Genomic DNA, 27,277 nt, shown 5'->3' with positions numbered 1-27,277 from the left:
ACTGAGGAATCTGGAGGGAGGAAAAAGAAAAAAGTCTGCTGTAGTTAGAACCTAACTACATAAGTAGCATATGCCTTAAACTCCACAAGTAGCTTTTGAGTTAAAAGTTTATCAACCAGAACAAAAAGTATAAAACAGAATAAAGGAACTGGAAGAGAACAAGTAACACTGAGAGAAAATACACACACATAAAACCCAATATTGGCGCATAATAATGATATTTAAGTAATCCATCCTCCATCTGATGACACTGTAAACCAGAGAACCTGTTAAAAGAAAAAAAATGTGATAAACTGTGATATTCATGATATTTTGCATACTTCCAATCTTATCTTTTCAGCAAGAAGGCCTCAATCCATGCTCAAATGCAAAAGGAATGTACCCTGTAGCAGCACTGGTATGAAGTAGCCTAAAAAGAGCTTAACTTCCTTGCCAGCTTCAAAGGGCTGCTGTCCACAAGGCTGTGGAAAAACACCGCACACAGGGAGCTCTTCACAATAAGTCATTTCATTGCCGAGAGAAGCATCAGACTAGGAAGGCCATGGCACCTCCACGAGTCAGCAGGGCACAGACAGGGCTGGACAAACCAAAGGAAGGTCTCCCCACAGAGGGCAGCTGCAGAGCTCACACCCTACCGAGCCTCCCTGTCCTCAGAGGAAAGAAGGAAATCTGCCTTTTTTAGCCCAACCAGCTGAGACTGAAGGAGCTGACTAGCTCTCAAACGTCTCACTGCATTCCAATTTAAACATCCTATCGTATGTAATGGACCATCCTGGTTTTTATTGCAACTCCTGCCCTACCCTTAAAAAACACCCTCTGTGATCTGTTTTTCCTAGCGACTACACTATCTGAGCAACTGCCTGGGCTTGAGATGTACCAAGAATTTTGGGCCAAATTCGCTGGGGACAAGAATATTTTCCTCCATCTCTAATAAACAGCAAAACCACAGTTTAGATGAAAAGAAGTGAAGAGAAAGTAAACTAACATTCAATTTATCATGACTTTGCAGCTTGTTAAGCATAAGGAAAATGGCTAACTTCTTTGGTTTGTGTACTTAACCGCCTGCTTGCATACTCCCTGGTCCATGAAGCCAACAAGGAAAACACGTTTAGCAGCACCTCAGAAAAGAGGATTCTTTGCCTCCTTTGAAAATCCACTTGCAATCAAAGTCCTAAGTGTTATGTTGCAGAGTATGTACCCAGCATTACTGATCAAATATTGGGAACTCCTATTCCCTCAAAAACACTTGGGCCAATTATATTTCTGCTATTTGAAAAGATACCGGAAACTTATAAAGGAGGGAGATGCAAAGAAAATTAAGTTGGGGTCTGTTGCTTAAATACATCTTTTGCCTTTTTCTATACCTGCACGTCCTGATCAAAACTTTCATTTAAGAAAATTATAGACCAACCAGCTGGCAGAACAGATGAGTATTTAGAATTATCTCAAAGTCTCAAAAAAAAAACCCCTCGAAACTTCTTTCGTAAAATACATATTTTTCCCTGTTGCCCTTTTCTCTCCTGCATGTTATTTCAAAGATACAGATTTTTTTTCCAAAACATGATCATCCAAAACTACAAAGTAACTAACTTAATTAGCTTTCCTCTAATTAACTCTTCTAAATCTTCCCCCCCACTTCTTTCTCAAGCTGAGTATCAAACAGATCTATTCACGATACAGACCAAAGTTACTTCATTTTAATTCCAAGACTTTTCTAACTGAATTGCAAAAATCGCAATACAAAAGCACAAAAATACTCTACTTTTAATAAACCACTTTTTGGCAAAGCAGATTAGATGAGCTCAAGGTTTCTCCAATGTCATGCAACAAAATTGCCCCAGTACCATCCTGCATCAGAGTCATCTGATTCTCACTAATGCCTGCCAGGACTTAGGTAATGGCTATTTCCAGGCTTTGGCTTCCCACTGCTGTACCCAGCTGTGCTGAACTACTCTTGTCCTTATGCTATCTTTGAGTGAGAGCCAACTAATCTTGGTCAGATGTACCTGGCAAGCCTAAATCACGACTCTTTTTCTATCAAAATCCCAAACCTGAAACACAACAAAACCCCTGTTTTTTGAGAACATGTATACCAAATGGCAGAAAATGAAAAAAGTCGTCACAGTTCTACAAAAAAATGTATTGACACATACAATATTACTTGTGCACTGGAAAAGTGCATTTATGACCCACAAAATATCTAGTGAAGGCAAAAGGAATTAACTAGATTTTGTTTTTTTTAAGAATGGGAAAGATTAGCAACTATAGATCAGGTGACATTGAGAGAAAAATCATTATGTCATATAATCTATAGTATCTGTGTTATTTGTTTGAAGATGAGTGTTTTTAGCTATTCCACTATTAGTCTTCAACAAAAGACTGAAATCTGCATATTTATTCTTTTACCTTACACGTTTATTTGAAAATTAGCTTGACCACATTTCTTTGCAACTGAGAAAAGTCCATTGACTTTATTTTCCTCTAACTTTAACTATACAAATAATATTATTCAGCCAAGGAACATCAATAAGTATTGGAGGTAAAATAAGGAAGGTAGCTGGAAGGATTTTAAAAAGTGATCACTATATGCCTATATATTTTACTCAAATTCTATTAAGCAATTTATAAATAGGCAAAATGCCAGCTGAACAGAAGGACTCAATCCAGGCAACTAATGCTCAGACCATTTGCGACCATTATGTCCAGTTGTTAAGGGGAGCTGTCAGCTCAGCTTATATGTCAGTAGCAAAAGGAAAATACATCACCAAGCTAGCTGCCTTTTAAATTAAAATATAAGAAGTGGACTATGTGTATATCGTTCTATAGGAAAATTATATTATTTAAACCCTATGCAAAATATTTATATATGCTACCAAAAAATGTAGGTCACTTACATTTTTCTTTTAATAGGTTAGGAGTCTGCAGAAATACTAGCCTTGCTTTTACAAATATAAATCTTTTGACGTACTAAAACATCAAAATTCTAACAGTTGTAGCATTTTGCATACATCTCAGTATTTTGTTACAGCAGAAAAGAGCAATGTCCTAAAATTGGCGCAGTATGCATTTAATGATCTATTATAAGCAATTGCAAATATTCTATATAATTAGGAAAAAGAAAAAAGTCAGTCTCATCCAAATGGTCAAAAATATGAGGAGAGAGCTCTGACATGAAACTCAACAGGAATTTAGCCACCAATTTCAATAAGAAACCTTAGACATTCAGGTTACCAAAGTGGAACAAAAGCTCTCAGAAGCAAGAGTTTAGCAGACTGGTAACATTAACTCCTGTGACCACGTAAGGAGCTCCATTTACAAGAGAAGTCTTGGCCATGTACCATATGGGTGTGATATAACTGGTCATGAAAGGTACGAAACAAAGAACAAGTCCAAGCAAAATATTCAGAAAGCCTGAGCTATCCATCAGACTCCCCTTCACAGGAAGGCAAAGTAGAATTGTCTGCATTTCCTCCCCCCGCCAAAGAATCTTTAAACTAAATTACCTTTTCCTCATGCTGTCAGATGTCTGGATCTAAGGAAGGTGATTACAGAATGCTGAACAGAAGTAATAAGTTATTTTGGATGTAGTGATATGGTAATAACAGCTAAAGAAATGCAAAAAGGTAGCTTTACTATGCTGGTGCCAAGCTACCCTTTTACATGTGAAGCACAGCATTCGATTTGACTTAGTTGCTGAACTTCTACAACAAATTCTTCCAAGCATCAGATGAAAAGCATTCAGGATTTTAATTATTTCTAAACAGCTTTTATAAATAATATTTTATTTTTCTGGCTTTTTTTTGATTTGCACAAATCTAAATTGAATGAGATTATTAAACTCACAGTGCTAAAAATCAAAAGCTTTTGTTTGTGAACTTAGTTAATAAAGTGAAATAAAAAGGATAAACTACTTAAAGATGCAATCATTGAGCAGAAAAACTAGAGAACTCAAAAAAAAAAAAAAAAAAAAGAGAGAGAGAGACAGACAGACAGACAGACAATGAACACCTAATTGCCCCTGCCTATGTAATTACACCTATTGAGATCTGCGAGACTATTTTCATGATCTGATGTTCGCAGATAATCCATGATCTGATGGGGGTGTGCACGCGTAGGGTAACAGAACAGACATCTGAAGGTGGGTCCTGTTTCTGCCATCAGATATTCAAGAGTAACTTGCACTTTTCATTGCAAATCCAGTTTTTGAGTGCTTATTTCAATGGTGTCTCCATCTCCACTGATTTTAATAAGGAGTGGAACAATCAATTTCAAAGGTGGCATGAATGTGCAGCTAGACGAAAACATAATCCAGTAGCTAATATAAACTGACTTAAAAACATTAGGTGCTTCCTTAAACATATCATGAACCTTTCCCATACTTCATTCTCTCACCTGAAAAAAGCCTACTTCTAGTAGTTCTGTTAAACAAATTTACATCTGCAGTAGTAGATGCATCTGCATTAGTGGTTTCACTCAAAGTTGGGCACTTCTGACTATCCCAACTGTTCCCATTTACTGTGCTTTGATTCACACCATGGAGAAGCCTTGGAGTACACATAAAATCAGAAGATGTACTGCAAGACTCGCCTAACGCACTCCCAACTGCTAATAGACTTTCAGTCCACTGGACCAGATTAAAGCTAACCAAAAAGAAAAACCCTGAAATCTATACAGTATGCACAATGGGTTTTCCAACACTCTTTTGCTATACCGACCTGCTTCCACAGTGCCTCATTACTTGCTAAAACAGACATAGCCAATCATTTGGTGAAGAAATTTTATGTGCGTTTGTGCATGAGAGAGCGTTTGCATGTACGCACATAATATGGAAAAACTGGAAATAATTTATTCTTATCTTGCTTTATCACCTCATACACTGCAAAAGAGGCAGTATGTGGTTCTACTAGAATTATAATAAAATAAGTAAAATATCCAATACATTACAGTAAAATCCAGATTCTGTAAACAGATCAGTTCCGAGGGCCTGAAGACAGTCATGGTCACGTCTACATTAAAAAGTAATGACTCAATAGCAGTGGATCTGTAGATAGATGCAGGTAGTATAAATACATGTACACCATGAGAGAATCAGGGAGGTTACTTCAAACTAGATTTTATTCCGATTCCCTAGACCCAATGCATGTGTTTTAAAGCTATCCAAAGGCCAATCATTGGTTTAGATCCTTATGTCCCTCTCTAGGCTTAACATACATTTTGGTAGACTTCTGCAGTAGAGAGTTTCCTCCAAAGAAATCCAGTTCACGTGCACCAACACTACTCTGTAAATCAAAACAGTGCACGGTAAATGGGAAAAGGGGATTCACTTCAGAACCACAATATCTCTTTGAAATAAAGTATAACATAAATGCAGACAGAAACATTCTTACGGAATTTAAGCCAGGACTCAAACAGACAATCGAGACATAACAAATTAACATTTGTCAGCTGTCCTCATTCTTGCCCTTAACTATAAGGAATGTAAGGTGATTCCAATTAGCTTAGCCTAGAAGAAAAGAAAGCTAAGCTAAATCAATTTACTCTTCATCTCAGGCTAAAAGCATACTCAGATAACACATGGTAACATTTTAAAGTGAAGTTAATGTGATCATTCTTACATCCCCATGATTAACTTAAACATTCTCCAATTACTGCCATAGTAGGCATAAGTAACTCTCTTCCCATCCAATTTCCATTCATTGGCATGGATCATTAAAGGCCATGTGAAGACAGATAAGAACTAGAGCAATCTTCAGGCTATTCAACAGGTCAGAAACATGCAAAGATTCATACAGAAACTTTATTTTTTCCTAATATGTTCTGTATACACTGACATCTCAAAAGACAGAAATATCTGGTTCAGTCACCACTGTCCATTTAAGGCAGAATATATACAATAACTCATTTACAATTTAGATTATTATTGAAAGAGCAATATATGACACTATTTTAAAACATGCCACTTACTCATTTTTAAGTGTTCGTAACAACACATTGCAAGTTACTGTGAGATATATGCTTTGCTTCAGGGAGTAGGAGATGGGAACTACTGGTACGTGTCCTGATCGCCTTATGTAAAACTTAACAAGTCTGATGATAAACATAAATGCTTACAAGATCAAAACATATGCTTGGCAGTCAGGTATTTATAGGATTGAGCATACATATGAATTTACTATGGGATTCATTTTATTTACCACCGGCATGCAATCAACATTAAAGAAAACAGAAAAAGCTACAGAATGCATTAGGAAATGAAATATAACAATGAAAACTACTAATTGGAGTTTAAATAAGCATCACATTCACTACATGTGCAGGAGTCTTTTCCAAAAAAAAAAAAATCTCAGGTTTTGTTTTCATGTGAAGACAGTTAAGAGATCTATGTTAAAGAAAAAAAGATCAGGAGTGTTAGAAAAGCTTTTTAAGATTCCCACCTGCCTGACAACTTGAAGGTATCAAACTGTTATTGTACATGCCTTTATAAAAAGTAATGAAGCCAGTTCTTTTATGACATCCGACACCTTTAAAAATTTAATGTATTTTAGTATAGGCTGTATTTCCAGGCAGTAAACAGATCTAAGTACAAAAATATCAAGAGTTGGTTTTCCTATCAGTTGAGTAGCTGTAGTATTAAATATGGTAACTATGTTGCATAAGAACTGCTCGTCTTCCTCCTAAAAGATTCTGATCTTTAAATATTTCAAAAAGTTGCTTTTTAGGCCTCTAGGCACTAAATATTTTTTAAAGATGTTACCTCCTGGCTCATTAAGTGCCTTTCTTGAACAAAATAGCTACTTTCCAGTCATTTAGGTTTTCTACACAGTCAGAACATCAATTTGATGAATGGGTAATTTGGTCACCTAACTCTTTACAAATGACTTTTTTTTTTTTCTTCCTTTTTTAATGTGCATGCTCATCCAACAAGCACATGCATGTGTACACATATGTTTATTCTAGTGTTTTATTATAAACATTGTCATTTAGATAGACTATTTTTGGGAGACAAGCTAGAGACAAAAGAGAAACGTTGAGAAAGCTTCACTGAAATTTGACATTTAAAAGCAGGCAACATTTGACAAATTAAAAAAACAAAACAAAATACAGAACCGTTAAGTTTGGAAGGGCTCTTTAAAGATCATCCAGTCCAACCCCCCCTACTCAGGCAGGGTCACCTCAAGCAAGTTGCCCAGGAGCCTGCCCAGATGACCAAACACTCAATATATTCCTCTAACTTTCAAAACCAAGATCTCTAAGCAATATTAAATTTTTGTTATACATTTTTAAGTATCTATTTTTTATACTTTATGTAGATCACTACAACAAAAGGAGCAATTTGCAACACAGTTTGTTACATATCTAAGCAAAATTACATTTCACCACAGATCCCTAGGATCTGTTCACTTAATACCCAGCAAGTCACAGACCTCTCTTAAAAGTCCATCTTCCTACCAGCATGAATGTTGCCCTCTTCTAGCTATCAGGGAGTTAACTCTTCCTTACCACTTATGGTAATGCTACTTAAACAATCCATATGCTTTTTCCTCTGTTACCAGTCAAACCCTCCTCCCCCTTACCCTTTCTTTAAAATCACTTTTGCATTATTTTGGCGTTTTTGTTTGGAACAGCAGCTCAGGTCTTTCTCAAAGGGATGAAGGTTATCTAAGGTCTTATTATATGTTACACATCATAATAAGGAACAGTTTAAAACAGTAAACTTATGTTTTGCCACATTTTCCTTGTCCAAGGAAATCCAAAAACATTATTGCAAGAGAATTTTACACAAGTCTTTTTATTTTGTGGCCAGATCCTACTTATTCATCTACCTAAATACAGCCTTCACCACAATGCTCATATTTTGATAGTGCCCATTTCTTTAATAATAATATGTATATAATTACACACACACATTCTGATATTCCAGCTATGTTTTAGCAAAAGAAAAAATGGCAATTATCATGTGCTTATTTAGAAATACAAGCTTTTCAGTTCTGTCTATTCAGGTTTTATGAGGGTTTTTTCTCCCTAACTTTTCACAAGAATAAATGTAAAATTTTATAAACAGAGAAAAAGAGTGGCATAAAAAATTTTCACCACTCTTCTGCAATATCTAAATACAAAAACTGTCATGTTTTTCAAATCAGCTAAATGCCAGCTGCAATGGTATCATTAAATCTGTACTAAATCTAACAAATTAATGAATAAAGCAATTAAGATAATATTAGGGACCTTATTCCCACTACACAATCAAAAAATGCTTCTTTACTTTTAACAAAAAAAAAAAGAAAAAAAAAGAAAAAGCCAAAACAAAAGCTCAGAGCTTGAATTCTCATTATCCAATTGACCAAAAGCAATTAATCAATTTCTAAAAAGGCACCTGTTTTCAAAGTGCAACTTGCACAGATTTGGGATATGAAATGGAACAAAGTAAAGGGGAAGTAGAGGGAAAAATGAGCAAATGAAAAAAAGAAAAGCAGCAGCAAGGGAGAGATAAAGACACTAAAAGGGACAGAGAATACAATACAAAGAACTGCATTTATCAAAAGTCATAATTTCAATTAGAAGTAATGAAGCAGCTGGCACCCCCCTCATAATGCATATTAGAAGGGGTGGGGGAGGAGCAGGAGAGTTAAAATAGCAAAGAAAACTTAACCGTATGGTTAAAAAAAAGTTGGGTGATGTCAAGGAAAAAGTACCACTAATTGTTTTTTTCCAAGTATTTCTCAAATCTAGCACTTTGTCATCAAAATGATGGATCAGAAGACAATCCTGGCATCCCTATTTTTGGTTTAAACATGCATATTAACTTGTTAGCATGGTATTTAAAAGTTTAATGAGGTTCTCTTTCCTTCCTTTCATTGTTAAATTCAGTACTTTAACCACAATGAAGCCTATGTAGTCCTGTTACACAGCATGGAAGATTAGCAACATGCTAATGGCACACTGCTCCCCAGCAAACCTTCTATTTCATCCATTTCTTAACATAGCTGGGAAAGAGATTAGGGTCCAGATCAGAGTGGATTCTTCCTCTTGCCCACATGCCCCATCACAGAACTCCTGGGGTCATCAGCACTGCTTGGGTGGACTTTGATCAGCAACAAAACCAAGTTTTCACCTTTCAGTTTTCAAATGCACTCTTCATGTCTTCAGAGCATTAATTTTCTTGTATTTAGAGCAAGAGGTGAAAGAAAACTCAGGAAGTTCTCCCGTACTTCACTGTAGCTCTAAAGGGTGAAAGTTACCTGTCACAAACAAATGTAAAGGCTAGTCCAGTTATGGAAGATATCACAGTAAGTGTATTATTGAACACAACTAGTCCACCATTCGTAGGAAATGGACCCTGCAAGAGTGGTTCGATTATTCAGATTAAATACATGCACATTGATGGTTCTCATGTTTTCTTAGAAGTAAAAATTAACCTAAGAACATTAATAACTAGTTCCCATGAGCTTCACAGAAGACAGTTTCATTCAATTTATATCAGCTGTTTTAAGAATTCAGTCTATTTAAAAAATGATGAAAAATATGATCTGCTCAGAACAGTACAATTTAGAAAATTAAACTGAACTGAGATCTCACTGTTGATTCTCAAGAAGTTGTACAATACAAAGTAGGTATTTCCAAATATTTGCAGTGAAAGCAGCTCAGTTTTGACAATGTTTTTTCAAAAAATTCAGTGCATTCAGATCATCTCAGAATGCAAAAAGGCATGAAAGGACAGTCAGCTAAAGTGGATTGAGAGGTCAAAGAGCTGAGATACAGAAAATGGAAATATCCAGTGAGGTTAGGTTTGCACAGAGCCAGGCGGCAGTAAAACAAGGTAGTGCTAACCAAGCAAGTCAGATTTTCCACAAATAGAAAAATAAAAAAATAAAGAGGAAAAAGATAAAGATTTAAAGACAAGAAGGTAAAGATAAAACTCATGATACATCTTATTGTGTAGAAATAATTGATGTTTTTGGTTTTTTTCCCCACAAGGGAAAGAACATATACATAGATATAACAAAGTCTGAGCAATCAACAGCATAGAAGAAATAACTGTCAAGTAATTATTGATATGGATCACATTATTCTCACAAAATACAAGCAAGGCTATCCTACAAATATTGTAATAAAGGATTTACCTAAACACCTTCCTGGTAAGTTGGGAGTTAAATATGAGATATCAAAGGCAATTGAGAAGCTCTGGCAAAACTAAAGGTTCCAGAAAACAAAAAACTCTACCCCTAACAGAGCACTGAACTTGTGGCAAGGAACTTGAGGAGAGGAGGAGGGAAATAGCAAAACAGTAAGAACAGGACACTGAAGTCCTTACTCATGTTGGTGCCACTTCTGTTAGCAGTGCCAACGATGTTAATGAGACTGTGTATGGACTAAGCACCTGTAACTGTAAGCAGAGCCTGCATGATACTTCCTCAAATAGCTATACATTAAGGAACCATTAGCAGTATTCATGGAATTCTTATAATTTCACCCTTTATATGGACTACTGGGAACCATTTTGATAGATTGATATTGAAACATTGGAGTGAATAAAAAAAAAAACCTCACACAGCATAATCAAGACTAGAGGAATTCCAGAGGAACTGATATATGAAGAAAGATTAAAGATTAAATATGCCAAGCTTGGAAAAGATGCAAGTAATGAGAATTCTTACAGTTTACAGATATCCCAAGGATATAATAACCACAGAGTACCAGAAGTTATTCAGGTCGGGAGTGGCTTAACTTCAAATAATGGAAGGGAAATACAGCTGGGGGGTGGGGGAAGCTTGAAACAGGTATCAGGAAATGTTTCCTGACAGAAAAACGCAACAATAGCTTCAGTTGTTTTAAACTAGATGGATAAAACAGCACGCAGTGAACACAGGGGAAGAGAAAACACCTTTTCTAACTTTAAATTGCACCATTCTAAACATCACAGTTCTCTTCATAATGCTTAAATATTAAACGCAGCCCATCCTGCTCTGTCAGATTAAACTGATTCTTGTTTCTGTGCCCGAGAAGTGATTAAATCAAATCTTTTTGCCCAAGTGGTCACGGCTCTGGACTAACGCTGCAGAGGCGCAGTGGGTGACCAGGGTACTGCTCTGGAAAGCAGAGGGGACAGGAGGCGCCGCGCGTGGAGGCAGAGCCCGCAAGGCGCCAGAGCCAGGGGTGCCCAGGCAGCGCTGCAGCAAGAGACCCTGACAGGGTAACAGACCACGAGGTGGAAAAACTTTTTTTTTTTCAATTCTATGCCTTGTTGCTTAAAGTGCAGTATTTCATATACACACACACACACTGCTCTTTACTTTCTAGTAAAATAAGTTTTCTTCTCTTTTACGCTTAAGAAACAAGTTTCCCTACGTAGGTGTGCATGTTGGATTACGTTACAGCGAGCACAGTGGTAATATATGAAAGTGGAAATCTCCAAAAAAATCTAGTAATGATCCTACTAGATTGCTGCTAACACAAGGGTTGACTAAAGCCTTTTCCAGTTTTTATTTTAATTATGACACCTTCTATTCTAAACCAAACCGCACAATAGGTTTGCGTGGAACTAGCTATACTGAGTACGTATGGCTATTCATTCGAATGAAAATTTTAAAGTAATTACAGCTCATAAACATGTTATTTCCAAACCTCTGAAGTGGTATTACCAGTGATAGACCATATGCTTTCAGTGTATTTATAATGCAATGAGCTCCTTAGGGCCTTTTTCATGTTAGTTGTTACTGAGGAGCAGTATTGGGCATAAACAGCGAGGTTTTGGTAGCGGGGCAGGTTAGCTGTGGCAGGAGGCCAGAACTGCCCTGCACCGGTCACAGCCAGTTCTGCCCGGCTCCCACCCAGCCCCAGTAACCCACCTGCCGCCAAGCGCCCCCCTCCCGGGACAGCCCATGCCAGGGCAGGGACCCCAGGGGCCGCAGCAGAAGAAAACATGTAAAAAGCAAGGCGTGACAGAAAGAAAGCATTACACACACTGCCCCAACCTCTTTCGCCATCTGTCGCCTCACCGATGGGGTTGAGGTGGCCTGAGCTACCGCACAGCGAAAACAAGGGAAGTTGAGACTAGGAAGGCCAGAAGAGATGACTTGGACTGACACTGAGCCTGGGGAAGCAGGAGGAAAGGCGGCTGCCTGAGCGCTTAATTTGTCTTCCCCCTTCCTCCTCCCCCCCCCAAAATCAGTAATCAAAAGTTCGTGTTGACTGCCAGTAAACTAAGTAAAATTGCTCGAGCCAAGACTGTTCTGCCTGCAACAGCAGCAGGCACTATTCTAAAGGTCAGTATTTCATTTACCAAAAGCCCATCCACTTGCTAAAAGGAAGAGTGAGAAGACTGTGTTATGGCTACAGCACGCAACTGGGACAGGCCAGTATCCAGCTCTGTCAACAGCTTTCTCCTGTCATGTTGGGAAAGTAATAACTGCCCTCACAAGTAAATGTGAAATATTACTGAATAATGCCGCTAACTTCTTATAACATCAGCCCTATTCTTTAGATGGGTAACAGGAGAAGCTTTGAAACTGGGCATTAAGTATTCATAGGTCACCAACACACTAATATTTGTTACTTATTGTCACTGTGTTCAGGTAGCGTAGAGTTATGTCAAGAAACATCCAGAGTACAATTACATTAACCCTATTATAATCTTGCTATTTGGTTGAAAATGTGACCTATTAGTAAGTAATCTTAGAACTTGAGGTAATGTAGTGCTCTCCACCAACAGCAATGCTCATCATGCATTTATAGCTCATACAAGGACTCTTGACAGGGTAGAGAGAACTAGTGGGATGCATTAGCAACTGCAAAAATGAGATAAAAGCTACTGACTTCGTAACCTGTAATTCAGCAAAAGCTGCTTCTTCACTTTTCTTTTGTTAAGCACATATTCTAAGAGACAAAAGGTCCGTCTTTTTATTCTTGATGCACACATGTGGGACTCATTAATGTTAACTGGATTTATGAATGCCCATTGAAAAGAGAAGAAACTGCAAAGATTTCACATTTGCAGGGAAACAATCAAAGGAACAATTTTTTGTGTCTAGATGAAGAGATGAGGAAAGAATGGGTGAATCATTTTACATTATGATTCAAAGTTCTTAAAATGGTCAGAAAAGATGAAAACACTAATTTCTATATGGGGTCAGATTTGTGTAAGGGACTCTAAGAATCCAATTTGAACCTTCAAATATGAGCATTTGTTCCTCTGATTACCTGTCTGAGAAAAAATTATGTCCTCTGAATTGTAATTCTACAAATGTGTAGTTGTAATTCAGTTTGGCAGGTGTAAAATACAAGCATATTACCCCTCCACCCCCACAGTCTAAGAGACACTGAACTTCAGACTTTTTTTAAATTTATTCCATATGGTAGCTTTCATATTCACTATACGTCAAGTTTCTGATAGTTTTTTTTCGTTTTGTTTTGGTTTTTTTTGGAAGGGTGATAATATATGGTTCTGGTTACTTTACCATTTTAAAATAAATCCAGCATTCAGTTGCAACTTGACTATGACATTGTCAGTTGCACCCACTGTGAGGCCTGCAGTGAACAGAACAGAAGAGTAAACTAAAAATTTAAGATATTCCATGATTGGAGGCAGGGTGGGAAATACAGAGTCTTTATGGAGAAGATTTTGCTCTCTAGGAATTCTCCACATTTGGTCTTCTGCTCAGTCAGAAGCCCCACTGAATTATTTGGGAACTGTCTATATCACATAGCCTCCTCTTACAGGAGATTCAACCATTCTTAAGTAGGCAGTGCCAAAGGATAGCTTCCTCCTGTCCCAAAATCTTATTCACTCTAGGTAAATCATGAACAGTAAGAAATTGATACAATGCCATACCACTATGTTTAACCATAAGTCTACATATAGAGCTTATACTTCAAACATACCAAACAACAAAAACAAACACTGCATGAAAGGATGCAAAATACATCACCAAGTTCCTGGAAGTAATCAAAGTATAGAAGTATATACTGTCCATTGCACAGTGTGTGATATTTGCAGGATGAAGAGAAGATAACTGTATGGCTTGTTCCTTATTTTCCCCCCCTCTTTGCAACAATCTGCATCTCCAGTAATACTGAAAAAAAAGCAATTGCTACGCACTCCAAAATCTGAGTACTACACCTGGTTACTGCACACAGTAAATGAGCAAATACAGGAATGTTGCCTATGCTTTCCTAGATCCACCCATCTGCATAACAAACTGACCCATATTTAGAAACAAAACAAAAACTAATAGAGAAATATATGTCTTAACATTCTTTATGTTCCTTACTTCAAAAGCAGATAAAACCTTCCCTCCTCTTAAACACTGGAAAAAAATGCTGTCTATTGTAGGATATGGAAAACATGAGGATCAGAACAGGTCACTGCTTCACAGATTTCTTTGCCAATGCAGAAGATACATCTGCACATGACAAAGAACTCTAGCTGAATATCAGATTTCCCAATCTTTGTGAATTTCGGACAGTCAGCACATGATCCCTTTAGAAAAATGTTCAGTTTGATCCTTTTTGCCTCTGTCCAATGCTGTTATAACAAAGACAAATCAGTGCCTCTATTGGTATTTCTCTTGCGTATCTTTTAAAAGCCTTTCCAAAATTAATATCATATTATCTACTAATTTTTAAATGAAAAAGTGTAATAAAAAAGCAACTATTGATTATTCATAAGATTTCAGGGAAAGAAATTAAATCACTGAATTAATTGAATGGAGAAGTTCTGAGGATTGCATCATCTTTTTTAATTATAAATTGGCTCACTGCTTATGAATTGTATGAGTCGGCTCAGGAATCCCTAAAAAAATTTTCAGTTGATACAACAACTACATTTGATTTATTTGTAAATCGGAGCTACAAGAACTATATTTTGGACCTCTGAGAGATAAGGCATTCCCAGAGAAAGTTAGTGGAGATATCACTCCTGTCGGCTATATCTCATCTGGTACAAGGTGAGGTGAAAGTATTCTCTTCCCAGTCAAGTTTTGATTATCTCCAGTCTCTCTGTTCCAGCATTTGACCACCATCATAGTGATTTTTCCCCCCCTTCATACCTAACTGGAATATCCCATGTTCTAACTTGTGTCCATTGCCTCCCACCCTACCGCTCCACACCTCTGAGAGGAATCTGATTCCATCTTCTCCATACTCCCATTAGCTGGTTGAATACAGCAGGAAAACCTCCTCCAAAGTTTTTCTTCTTAAGGCTAACGAACCCAGTTCTCTCAGTCTCTCCTCATATTTCATGTGCAGCAAACCCCAAGCATCTTGATGGCCCTTTGCTGGACTCACTCCAGCGTGTCGATGTCTCTCATATAGACAAAAAACTGAACACAGTACTCCAGATGCGATCTCCAGTGCTGAACAGAGGAGAATAATCCCTTCCATTGACTTGGTAGCCACACTCCTAATACAGAGCAATTGACCTTCTTCACTGCAAGGACATTTAACTTCATTCTAGGTAACAAAGAAAGAAAAAAAAAGTTCCTTCTTTCAGTTGGGATTTCTTGTCATTTAGGCCATCCTAACAAAGAAAGCACATCTGCAAGTCATATGAAATGCTCAACAAGAATTCTCAGTCTGTCAAGTTGTTCATCATGTGATAGGCAAAACTTTTTTTATTGAACAACAGTTCTCTTCCTCTGATTCCATCTTATCATTAATTACTGTAATTGTTAGCTATCACTTGGTAACATTTCCTTTTCTCCGTATGAAACGGCATGGGTATTTTTAGGTTTCCTTTGCACATCTAATTGTCATCCTCCCCCCGCCCAAGACCAAACCTCACCAGAAAACTCTGCTTTGTGTTTACTTCTCAGTTATTTATAAGTTAGGTCCACTCTGGGCACATTCTATCACCATCTGTAGTTGCCAGCATATGGCTACAGCAACCATAATTCACTAGACTTTTTCTAATTATACTGCCTTGACAGATTTATACTCAAGAGCATTCAAAGGTGTTTCATAAAGAAACTCAACTATTTTTGACATCCTGTTGGTAGCAAGCCTATCTCTTTCTCAATACATCAAAAAAAATTAGTATTACAATTCCAGAAACCTGTGCAAGTGTGCCTTTAAATTTTTTTTCAATTTCTAACTAATCTTTAACTCTACCTGCTGATTCATTCTGATTTGATTATTCGCCAAAACATCTTTACACATATTTTTCACTTCTCTCTACACATACATAGAAACCACAAACTTTAACTCGTAAACTGCTCATCAGAGTCAGTGCAGGGGAGGGGGGGGAAAGAGAGTGATACAACTTTTGGCTGCCTTACTCCTGCACTTTCAAATGGCTGTTAGATGATTTAGTGCCTTATTTGCACAGTAAAAGGACAACAAAATATCGTTTTGATTTTTCTCCCTCTTGAGGAATTTTCCTCAAAAATCATTTTCAGAAAGTCACCATCACTATTAGAAAATCTGTGCAAATAACCAGCAAAACCCAGATCTATTCAGTAATATATTCCACTGTTAACCAAATAGTATTCTAAAGCATCAACAAGCAACTACATTTTAAGAAAGAAGAATTTATCATAAATGAGTAGCATAAAGGCCTGTTGCTTTAAAAATCTACCTATTAAAAAAGTTTGATTCATATAAACACTTATTTACTGTTCAAGTAAGAGAACAAAATGTTCTTTAATTTTGTGAACCAAATCATTATCTTAATTGCATTAAGATTCCAGAGTATCACTTGAAGGTGAACCTAAACTTTGTATCAATCAGTTTTTTCCCCCCCACACTATAAACAGTATTTTGTAAAAATGCGATATTTTTTTAAAGTTTCTGGAAACTATGGTGTAGTGTGCCATGCTGCTAATACTTAAGAAGCCCAACATCTTTGGTATAAAGTTACTTCTACCACCTCTTTACTTTGCCATTTTTTAAATTCAGAAACAAAACCACGTGATTACACAATCAGTACTTAACATTATCTACATAAACATCTTCCTATGCTATTAAAAGCAGATAGTAAGAACAGGTTTTGCATTAATAGGTAAGTTATTCTTGATATCTTCTGTGAGTTTTATAACACCAAATGTTAATAATGAGCAAAACAAAACAATTTATTTAAACACATACAAAAGAATTAACAAGAAAAAGCCTCAACATAAAAGTTACCTTCACTGATTAATTCATACCTGTTGGTCCAGTGTTTATTACCACAGCCACAAATACACTTATGAAATCTTTTTTCAAAATACTTAACAAATAACAACTTTTACTCCTTGTCTACTCTGAGTGAGGAGTGTTCTTCTACAACTACTACCAATACGCTGTTCAGATTTCTTCCTGATTACTCCCTGTTCACATATGACGAGGCACTCTTCATTTTCACCCTTCCAATCCTTTGCAGCACAGCCAGCAATTAGCAGAGAATAAGTTTAGGAGGAGAAGCTAACTAGACATGATATTAAAAGACTATCTTTTTTTTCTTCTTCTTCTTACGATAGAAAAGCAGTGTTCCTGAAAAGGACAGCAAGCAAACCTGCAGACTGGGAACTGCCTGGGACCTAAGCAGACCTAAGTCTCAAGCGCTAGAAAGACAGGTTTAGAGACTGGTAAGGTTAGTATATGAACTTCTTTATTGATACTATTCTCCTTTACGATAAGCCAACCCTCTCCAATGGAGCAAATCTGACCAAATATTTTATACAATTAAGCATCTTTATTTAGGGAAGTTCACTTAATTATAAAGTTTGACAATAACTAGTTTAGAAAATATTTCTGGTATTTAAGTGACCCACTTAATTGCTCTCAGTGACAGAACAGTCGATACGCAGCTGTCTTGCTGGAATCTCAGCAAATAAAAGCCAAAGCTATGTGTCCACCTACTGAATTACCTTTTTCACTTCATTACTGAATTACCCTCTTACTTTCTTGAAAAACAATCAGTTTTTGCAGATTGTAACAGAGATATACAAATGCACCTAACAGAATTGCTTCCATTTAGCTGTGCATTTTCCACTTCTACCCAAGACTCCATGTCTGCCATGCTTACACAGGGGTCCTCTAGGTCCACATAATATATTTTATTTATATATATATGTATGTAAATTCTGACCAAGAAAGAGATTTAATTGTTTATGACGCTGAAGGCAGCTACAATATTTACTATTCCTGTAGCCTGTGTTAAGTACAAGAAGATTCACCCACAGTAGACCTGTTTGACTAGTTTCAAATCTTACCATTAGTGATAAACACCTTTTACATTCCCGAGGTTCTAGTCCCTTGCATAGGAAGGGAGAACTGCAGTTAAAACAATTGGAGCTGTAAGCCCTCTATAGGGCATATGTAAAACATGGTAATAAAAGTGGGTATTGCAGAAACAAAAACAAAAGAATACTGCATTTATTCTGTAGGACAACTAGCTAAAGTTGATATAAATGACTGTAAATTAGAACAGGTTCCTTTTCCATGGAACTTATTTCTGCAACGTAAAGAGACAAAATCTAGCACACATTTTACACTACAAAATTTTAAAGAGGAAGGCCTGACCAGGCCTTGGCCGATGAGCAAGTGATACGGCTATATGCAAGAGACCTAATAATTTGAATATTTAGTTGAGCTGAGTCTGATAAGTAGCCTGATCATTTGCTATCTGGGAAAAGGATTCTCTCTAAAAATACCATTTATAAAAATTCATTTTTAATAAATGAAAGTCAGCAGAGTCATACAAAAAGCCTGATCAGTCAAAATTATGTTCCCAAATCATTTATACAAACCAAGGATATTGATAAAGTTACTAAGAGGTATCTCTCAGTTTCTCAAACTAAACCTAACCATTTTCCAATACATTTCAAGAATCTGTTAAATCGAAACCCTAATCTTTTTCAAATATAAATAGGATAGTGATGCCAGGCTGAAGATCTGGAGATTACTCACCAGCCCTTATTTGAGAATTTGTTCTTAAAGCAGTGGGGCAAGAAACTGCATTTTCTTCCTTAAAGCACTGTCTGTATAACTACTATCATTTAAAATTACATGTGGTTGAAACCTGGATTTTCATATTGAAAATATTTAGAAATTGACTATCTCAATAAATTAAAAAGTGTTCACATGAATATGAATTTCTGTGATGTTCAGAACAAACATTCTCTAAGAAAAAAATGAAACCCTCTATCCAATACATACCCCGGGAATAGCTAGCTATTCCCTTCAGGGGAAGCAAATTGTAGATATATTTTAACAAAATAAATTAATTACAGTATAAGTTATAAGATTCCCAGTTTCCAGATTACTTCAGGTAGTTTCTTATCTGTGCAAAAAAAAAAAAGCTTAAATATGACAAGCATTGTGCCTACTTGTGAGTAAATGTTGTGTTTATTTTTGTTTAAAAAAAACAAAATTTTATTTAAACAACATTAAGTTACAGCTCATCACATAACAGTCTCTGAAGAATGCCAGAGGAATAGTGTTTGTTCTGTCTCTGAAAGTGTGCAAAAAAATAAAAGGTCTGACTAGTACTTGTTTATAGTTATTGGCCATATATGGCTAAATTAAGAAGGATCACTACTTCTCCCACATTTACATTTGAATCACAAGTGAGCAAACAAAAAAATCAAGTCACTTTTTCCCCACCATCAAGCAGTTATAGAATTGATGCTATAAATAAGACCACCAGCATTATTAACCATGTTAAAAAATAGAAAACATTGTGGGTTGACTTTGCAGGATCATCTGGTCCACCCCTATATCCTAAGATGCATCTATTCTATAGTTTTGATTTTTGCAGAGATTAATTGTCCCTATTGGCATGCACAAGTGCCATTCAGAAAAGAAGGTACATACAGTTGCCACCAGTTAGTAGCATCCATGATCTTGCAGTTACTTAGTCAAATGTCCTAACCCAAAGCTTACTAAACGACTATTTTTTGCTAAACTAAAAGACTAGTTTTGATTTCAATATCCTCTAGATCTGGTCCTTAAATAATTAACTAGATTATTCAACGATGAGTCTCTGCTGGTAGGAAGACTCAAAAAACTGGTGTGTTCCAAGAAGCTCCAGGAAAGATGAGATTTTTAGAATGTAACCTGTATATTGAGCAAGTTAAATAGGATAGCTTAGAAAGTCTAATGAATTCACAAATATTACTGGGTTTGAATATACAAAAACTTTCTATTTTCAAGGTAGCATATTTAAGCAATGTGTTAAAATTAATATCCTATATTTATGTGCTAAAAGATTACTATTGATATTTGCATCAAAAATATTCAAGGTAAAGGCTCTCCTCAGACTTGTTCTTTAAGGCCTTCACCGGAAGAAACTGAACAAGTGTACTAATTTAACCATGGTAATAATCTCATTACATTCAACCAGATACTGATGTGTTTGAAGTTTTTCATGCATTTAATAAGCCTTAACTGTATAAAAGTTTATCTCAGGAGTAATTATTTAAATCAGAGAAGTTGTCCCAGTGCAAGTCTGCTGCACATTAGAATCCAGCTCCTACTATTGTTTGATTACACTATGCATTTGTACATAATCCAATGTATATGAAATTGCAGACTTCATGCTGCATTTCAATAAAGCATAACATGTCATGGAAAAAGCAGCTGGAGCAGTTAAGTGCCTTCTTCCACAGTTAAATCTGAAAAGTGGATGTATGTACCAACCTTAGTTTTGAAAAACCTCATGATTAAATGAGTATAAGGAAAGTATTTTATACTCACTGTATGAGACTTGTGACCTCTCAGAGTTGCTTTAGAAATGCACTTAAGTTCTAATAGCTGCCTGTTAACTCCATTCACTGGAACAATCCTGTTGATGATACTTAGAATCAGTACTATCGCCTTCAGGTTTATAAGGGTATAGGTATAGGTACCATTTGCATTAATACAGATGAATTTGGGAAGAATTCTAGAAGTAGAGTACAGATACAATTTAACTGCTACTTTCATTTTATTAAATTTTATGCTCTTAGTAGCTAGTGTCAATCATTATTTAAATGACATTGTGCTTGTTCAAATTAAACTAGGTAGAAATTGTAATTTTTGCTGTTTTAATGAGTTACGGCTGTTCAGCTTCTTGTATAGAAAAACTTGAATGTTTTGGTGTTCTAAACTCTGATTGCAAGCATCCTGATACGCCAAAGGCTTTAAGAGTTCCACATCATATACACAATGGATGAAAGTAACAGTTTTTCTTTAAGTAAGCAAATTCTAATACTTGGCTTGACCTTTTGCAAGTCAAAGCCAACTAAATTCTAGTTTAACTGTTAGGACATACTTTAGGTGAGACAGTGGCACTGATACTGCTACACTAGTACAGTCCTGCAGATGCACACTGCATTTGTGTAATACTGACTGCTCACAACTGTTCTTTAGAAATAAGCATTTGTACAGGGTCCAGTTTTAAATGCCCAAACACTCCCTTCAAATCACTGTGATGCAAACCTACGCTTAAGAGGTCTGCTGAATGAGGTCCTAGTCAGCTAGTGTCCAGTGTTGAGGCCCCTATATTTGTAAGTCACATAGGATACTGAGATACTTAACTGCTTGTAGCACAGAAGCTATATATAACTGTACCCTAACAACTGAAACATTATGTACAAACTCAGTAACACCAAAGATGGAAAAGAATACATTGCAATAGTTTAATAAAACTCAACATGTGCAAGAATTAAAATACATATCTCTAGCTATCTATCTATATCCTCAGCTACTGGCAACATACAATATGGCAAGCTGAGTTGCAGGAGCTGTTTTTCCTAATATTAAAAATAAAACTGTGGTAAGTATTGTTTATATTATGTTTGTATTAGGAGACTCAAAATCAGCACACATTTCTACCTGATCATTCATGAAGAGGGATAGTTTCTACAACAGGAAGTGGGTTTACAGATAGATTACTACTTTCTCGCTATAGTAGGATACAGATATTTGTAACAGAAATTCTCATAAAATTTGTTGTGGTGGACATGAAAATCTATTTACTTTAGTTGATCTGAGAACACAAAAATATTCTACAAAATGTACAAGAAATAAGGACAACAGACAGCCTGAACAACAGATGGCATTTTTCAAGAATACACCAGTTTATCAGTGTCTGAACTCCATGGCATTTTTATAAAAGCGTAATTAAGCCCTGGGACTTAAAAACATTTTATGTATTCACATACATAAACACACATAAGTAAATGTGTATGCATGCATGTGTGTGTATTCAGAGCGGGCTTGTTCACTCAACTCTTAAAAAGAGAGGCAAGATAGCTGTTGGCACAGATGATTAAAATACTCAAACACAGTCTAAGTGGATGTTTAACAGGTTTTAAAACAGAACTGTACCTACAGAATTCTAAAGGACGTGTGTCCTCTGTGCCCATGCTCCAAGCTGACTAGAAGTGATGATGCTGTATTAGCATGGTAGCAACCCGGAGCTAATGTGATCTTCCTTTCCACAAGGCTTATCAATTTGAACTTGAAGCTGTGTTAACCATGGCAACACAGGTTCCAGTTTTGAGATAATTTGTGCCTGCCTTCCTTGGAGTAGGGGAGAGCTAGTTCGCTTCTACCCCTGAAGTACTCTGTAAACATAAATATTTATATATATTTTGACTATAACCAAAATTTATGTTACACACACACAGTGGAGACAGAGAAAGCGCACACAAGAGAGCTATTACACATAATAGAAGATTACCGTGTTCAGTACTTTTTAAACTACAGCCCTTTAACAAAGTACTTCACAGGAAACTTTTGATCTTATCCACTTTCTCTCAGTCTCAACGACCCCAGCTTAAAATTTGAGTGAATTAAAGTAGCAATTTATACCTTTTATGGATCTAAATCTTTCATTGAAGTCCTCGGGCAAGTAATAGACCTTACTCATTCTGATCACTGATAGAAAAAAAAAAAATGTATTTGTCCAATTAAAAAAAAGTAGACGAGCCCTATATGGCCAGTTCCCCATCACTGTAAATCTTGATGGAACAGATACAGAGCCATTTACATGAATGGAGTATCTAAGGGTGAAATAGCAGCTATTCAGTCACTAGTAACATACTAGTTACTTTATTTAGAAGACTACACTGAAAAGTCAGTTATCTTGCTGACCAACCAGGAATCATGTATGTAACTAGGATAAAGCCTTAAAATATGTTGGTTTATATTCTGAAAGTTATTTTAATAATCATCTGTGAGTGTCACTCCAAACACCTGATCTCTCTCTCCAGAAATATATTCTTCCCTACAATTTTCAGTGCCTCCTGAGATTACAAACTGCAAGACAGTTGCCACAGCAAGGAATATGAATTGCAAAAGAAAGTGTAATTTGACCTCCATAACATATGGCATAAAAAAAAGCGTAATATACAATAACTTTAGAAGATCCATGGACATACAGAAGAGTTTGTAGCCACTGAAAATTTACATGAACTGCACCTCATTCTGAATTAGAATTCTACTGCTGAAAGAAGAGAATAGTCTGGGGAAAAGCTCCAAAGTCATGAAGTATGAACCCTGACCATAAAGGACCATGCAATCAGGCTATATTCACTGATTAAAACACCAGTACATAAAAACGCAGAAAAAGCATTAAAACTTTGTTTGATTTTGTTAGCTTTCATTGACACACATAAGCTGCATGTTTCCAGTTCACAAAATCATCTGCCACACAACAGAACAGCAATCAATTAATTCAGACAGTATTACACCAAGAAAACTAACCATCATATCAATTCTTTATAATGGATGTTAAGTGAAGTACGTAAGTAGTAGAATAGCTATCATTAAGAGATTGTACATATTTGAAGAATGCTTTAGACAGTAGAAATTGCAGTGAGAGGGGGTAAATAAAGCCTTATTGAATGGCCCACATACCACCAATTTCTTTTAACTAGACTCCTATATTTTCTAAAGAAGTTTTAAGAGTTTGGCTGCTATTCTTCCAGATATGTTGAGCCACTTTTCCATTAATTTCTAATTCTACCTAATTCCAATTTATTTGCTTGATAAGGAGTGACATTAAAATTGTGTGCCTCCATCCCTGCACATTCAACAGTTATTTAGGCCTATTAGCATGTGTGCACACTGTAAAACTGTACAGCTATTCTTCAGATAGACAGAACTGTAGATATGCATTCCTTCATTCTTCTCATTGTCCCACTGATGGTACATTAAAAAAAAAAAAAAAAAAAAGAAAAAGCAGTTTTCACAGTACTCGTCTCAGTTTGACTAAATCTACCCTTTATTGTTACTCCTGCCTTTCCCTTCTCTCCATGCTCAAGTTTCCCTATATCTCTTCTGTCAACTTACAGACCTGTGGCCTTCTTTCTTTTCTCTACTTAACATTGTCATCCCTCATCCACTTTTTTCCAACTTCTAAATAAACCTGTCTTAAAGCCCTGCTATGTATACCTGCACTCAGTAGGCATTACTGGTATATAATACTTACGGAAAGGATGCCTCCTGTGGCTGAGTCAATGGCATCATTACTATTCTTTCTCTTCTCCAAAAGATAACTTTCTTATCCTTTATGCTGAGGATGTAAGAACTATGCTTCACATTCCCCACATCCATTTGAAAGCTGTGTGCGCCTCTCAGCCTCTTCTCCAAAACAGGACTTGGGCAGAAAGAGGTTGGCTGTGACATCCTTTGCAAACTGGGGCAAAAGGGGCTCTGAAATGCCTAACTGGGAAATTTGGGTAGAGCTATTAAAAAAGAGGAGGGAGGACAAAGCTTTGTGCTTCATGTTCCCTACTTGATGCGCAAGGGTTTGTAGCTTTTTCTTCTTACTAACTTGTGGGAGCTTTGAACCAAAATATTTTCAAGCTTTAAGCCATTTTAAATCTTGGCCAAACAAAACATGGACAAAGGATGAACATGTAAGGAACAGCTACAGGGAAAAACAGTCAGTAGAAAAATGTTCCTTGGTGTCCTCTCTTGGAGGGCAGGAAAAAGAGTTTCCAGGTGAATACCAAGTTGTTCAAGAGTAGGACAGTAACGACAGGACCTTCCACCCCTTAAGTCTCATGACCTTTGATCTTGCAGATAGGCTAATATTAAATCATCTTGAAACAAGAAACAATTTGGATTCAGCCTTGTCAGTCAGGTTGTTTTGGTGATACCAAAAGCACAGATGCTAACATATGAGGGAGGGGGTTAAACAAACAAACAAAAAACCCACATAACACTCATCAGTTGACTATGCCCACCCCCTTCCTACTTCCTATGAAATTCAATTATAACATATATAGTCTTGTTTCTTTCTAATAAAGTATCATGCCAAAGATCTCCAGAGTATAGAAGTACAGCTTAATAAATATGCTAAGTTTTGCACAGAAGCAATTCTACATTGTATAAACAAAGGGCATTTTCAGGTTCCCCATTTACAAAGAAGCAGTTATTTTAGCAATCTTGGATTGGGGCATAGAGGAATATGGACTGAATGCTTTAAACCAAGATGGAAAGATGTACCTGAGCCGAAGCATCTCCAAAATACTTGGTTTTTATAATTAGAAATCAGGGGTTTTCGTAGACATATTCTAGGATGGAAGATGCCGCGAGTATATTAAAAGGTTATATTCTTACCCAAACTTCTAAATACACATTCTACAATGTATTAATAAAGCTCTTCATCTTTCTAAGTTTGAAAGCCTAAAAGTGACTGATCTGCTGAATTAACATTTGATTTTTCTAATAGAAGCTGTTTGAAATGTATTTTAGCTCCTCAAAGCTATTAGTTTGAACTATCTTATCAAATCATGCTACATCACAACTAAGCAGTATTTTTACCTCCTTTAATTAAAAAAAAAAAAAAACACTCAAACATAAATAAAATAGTCTTCATGTCTGTATATACACACTATTTATTTCACAGTGAAGGAATTTATTACACTGTCAATAGAACTTTCCCTTTTTAACAAAGTGAGAACTTTGATGGTTTATACTGCTACTGTCTATAATGAAAGCTTTTAAAGGCAAGTTTTCTGATGGCAAATTCATAACCAATATTGTCTTGGTTTTTCACAACTATTCTACTCCACTGAAGACCCTGGTCCGAGTAACATTTCCTTCCAGAGTAGTAGTGTTCCAAAGCCCATGCAATATATATTTTTTTAAATTTTTAAGTTAACACCGGTCTCCCCAAAAATATTTTAGTCAGTAATGTTTTTACAAGATCAGGATTGTTAGATTACAAGACTGTTTTTTTTTAAATCAAGTAGAAGAAAAAGGGGAAAAAACTGATATAATCTATTATGAATAGCAAGACAATACACAGTTCAAAAGTTGCATCAGGCTATTTCCATTCTTGCCTGACCCATCTTTCTGAAATTGTTCAGCATAAAGATGGCAATATATTGGGCAATTATTTAAGTGCATCAAAAATTTCTATAGTAGGTCTTAGGTTTGTAACTGGTAATGTGTGTAATTTCACTATTACATCTCATGGATATTATAAATTTGTTTAAAATTTAAAAATGATACTTCCTCACAGATTAAGATGCAGAATTCATAGTAAATAAAATTGTTACCAGATTTACAATGTGAAAGCAGCAGCTTTGCATTTGAAACAGTCCAAAAAAAATCTGCCTCAGATTGTCCCGTAGTAGTTGCTATTTTTATGACTTGGCTCAGACTTGCTTTAATTTCTTTATTTAGGGAGAAAGTGCAAGCTTGCCAACTCTAGGAAATGTTAAGTACTTCAGTAAATTCCTCATCAATATAGGTCATGCATTCGAGGGAACAAGAACATGGCAAGTAAGTTCTGTTCCACCTCATCCAAAGGGAATTTCAGAATAAGACAGTGATAGAAGAGAGTGATAAGCAATATGGCTAAGCCCCTTTCAGTTCTCTGGTATTCTCCAGGCATCTGTCCACACTTTGTTGCACTGTGATTGAGCGACTACATGGTGTAGCTCACCCAGGCTACTGTTTTTCTACATCAGTTATATCCGAACAGACAGAACAACACATGTATTGCCAATACTATCATGCCATACTTCTTCCATTAAAGTTCAGAAATAATAGCATGTAAAGCCCAAGAAAGTCAGCAAAAACACAGGAAACCCAACATGCAAAGATAACAAAGTGTGGCACATCTCTACAGAAATAATGTTAATATTCTATGCAGACTTGCCAGAGCATCCAGCCAAATCACCTAAATAGTTCAAGTCCTTTCACAACTGGAGTCTGGTTGCCAGGCTTCAGAAAACAAAAACAAGAAAAACAATACAGATAATTTCTGAAGCTGTTCTTGAACAAATGAATCTCTCTACCCAAAGAGTTCAGGCCTCAAGTAAACAAGTTTCTGCTTTCTTCTTCACATTTTAAAACAGAA

General features: G+C 36.3%; 1 protein-coding gene across 2 annotated transcripts in view; it reads right to left on the bottom strand.

The window, feature by feature from the left end:
- Window positions 1-27,277, bottom strand: part of ZNF804A (zinc finger protein 804A) — a 168,935-nt gene that overhangs the window by 140,969 nt on the left and 689 nt on the right. The window lies entirely within an intron of this gene.

This window comes from Dromaius novaehollandiae, chromosome 7 (genome assembly GCF_036370855.1).
Source record: "Dromaius novaehollandiae isolate bDroNov1 chromosome 7, bDroNov1.hap1, whole genome shotgun sequence".
In the NCBI taxonomy this organism is placed as follows: domain Eukaryota; kingdom Metazoa; phylum Chordata; class Aves; order Casuariiformes; family Dromaiidae; genus Dromaius; species Dromaius novaehollandiae.
Note: the sequence above shows the minus strand (reverse complement) of the source record. Positions and strands in the feature narration are given on the sequence as shown.